This window comes from Rhincodon typus, chromosome 26 (genome assembly GCF_021869965.1).
Source record: "Rhincodon typus isolate 14 chromosome 26, sRhiTyp1.1, whole genome shotgun sequence".
NCBI classification, from domain to species: domain Eukaryota; kingdom Metazoa; phylum Chordata; class Chondrichthyes; order Orectolobiformes; family Rhincodontidae; genus Rhincodon; species Rhincodon typus.
In genome coordinates this window covers 14,519,788-14,522,053 of record NC_063357.1, presented here as the reverse complement: position 1 = coordinate 14,522,053, position 2,266 = coordinate 14,519,788, and positions in this window count along the sequence as shown.

Genomic DNA, 2,266 nt, shown 5'->3' with positions numbered 1-2,266 from the left:
AATAACTGCCTTGTTAAAAGCTATCAAATGCAATTTTTAAGAACAATTATTAGACCAACTGACTACTGTAATCCAATAGAACTACCAAATGAGTCTGCATATTGCTTTCGCAACCATTTCCACTTTTTTTAAATTGGACGACTCGGCATGGATTGATGTTGTGATTGAAATGTTTATTTTGTTGTGATTAAATCTGCTTTTAGCTCTATTAATCAAACTACAAAAGGTAACGGCTCTTAAGTGCCTCAAGGAATGCCTTTTTAAAAGCAAGGTTTTCTTATTTAAATTACATTTTGTAATATTACCTGCTTGTGATGGTCCACAACAGATCTTGTACTTGCTGATATTCAAACAGATACTCAAAAAACAGAACAATTTACCAAACTGCCATGACTTTGAGTGTGATTTGCACTCAGATCATCGATAGCAGTGAAGAGCAGAAGACTGAATTTTATTCAAAATTGGTCAAGTGTCAGTTTTGGTGAGTTTCACCAAGGGGCTCTCTCTGTAAGGCCTAGTAAGTTTGCTCATGTTATGGTCCAAACCCTGCCTCATGATCAATGCACCACGCCCCATCCTGCCCCCGTCGTATTCTCCCACTCACTACGGGCAGATGTCTGGTCATTGCCAGGGGACCTCATGGAATTCCTGGTACCAGTGCCCTCATTAAACACCTGGTCAAGCTTTAGCAGTCCACAGCTGCCCTGCACCCAGCTTTTTTCATTGCCTTGTAGATATCACTATTTTACAATCAGTGATCACCCATTTCAAACAGAGATAAGATGTTTTTTTTCAGACCGAGGGTCATGCGTCTTTGGAACCCAGTTCCTAGAAGGTTGTGGCAGTAGAGTCCTTGAATATTGTTAAGGGGGTGATGACTCTGAATGTCAAAATGGCTGCTGGCACTTGGGCAGATGGTTCGATGATGTCAACTGCTGATTGGCTTCAGCATTCATCTGCATACGTGCTGCTGGTGTTATCCCAGACCAGGTGCGGTAATGTTAGTGCCAACGTGTACATACACAGGTTCAAACTGGGCCCGCATGGATTCCGCTGCTGAATGTTTTTAAAAGCGATGACCCTGTGCTGCCTCAGAAGTTTCCTCTCAAATTCCTACCCAGCTCTTCATGTGACTCAGTGTGGGAGAGGGCCAGGAGAGAAAGTGGCTGCTCAGACAGAAAGGAAACCTCCATAAGTTTATCGTGTCACTATATCAGCAGTGCTGGTGGGCATCTGCTGCATCGAGGGGCGGTGTTGCGCATGCTCCAGCTGATGGTGGCATTCACATTAAACACGGCCATATTTCTAAGAGATGCGTAGATTCTTGTTAAGCGAAGAGGTTATCGGGGTAGGCGGGCATGTAGATTTGAGGTTCATCAATGATCTTACTGAATAGCACAGCAGGCTAAGGGGTATGAATGGCCTGCTCCTTGTCAATGTGTTTGTCATACAATCTTTTCAGGTATCCTGAGTGAGGTTCAGAGTTTCTGAAGTGAGCAATAAGTTCTTTCCTTCTTGGGGTAATTGTGTTGGATGAGGATGTTTACACATTGTAATCTTAGAGTCATAGAATCCCTAAACTGCAGAAGGAGGCCATTCGGCCCATCGAGTCTGCACTGACCCTCCAAAGAGCATCCCACCCAGGTGCAGTCTCCTACCCTATCCCCATAACCCTACATTTAGCATGGTCAATCCACCTACCCTACACATCGTTGGACTGTGGGATGAAACCAAAGCACCCAGAGGATACCGACACAGGCACGGGGAGGACATGCAAACTCCACACAGAATGACTACAGTCTAAATTTGTTAGTATTCCAACAGTGCAGGGGCACCCAGTAGCTGTACATGAGAATGGAGAGACCCAGAGGCTGAATTAATGTTGTGAACGTTCATGAATAACGTAGGCGCCAGTCGAATGCCCCTAATGCGGATTGCTAGTCCTGGTGATACCAATTCTGACCAAGATTCCAGGTAAGTCTGGATGTTAGAGCTGAGGGGACAGCAGGGGGAATAGTGAGATGGGTGAGTGGGGTGCAAGGCCTGGTGACTAATGGGTGGCTAATGTTTTATGGGACCTGGAGGAGCACCCTATGACCTGCCAGTCACAGCAAATGGCATCTTCCTGGAGTTTTTAGGAACCGCCTTCAGTAGACCATTTAAAGACTGATTGTTCCAAGATCTGATAAATGAATGAGGGCATGAAATGGATCAGAAGTGAAGTGAGACCAGTGTTCGATTCAGAGAAATGGACAGGTGTGGGAGG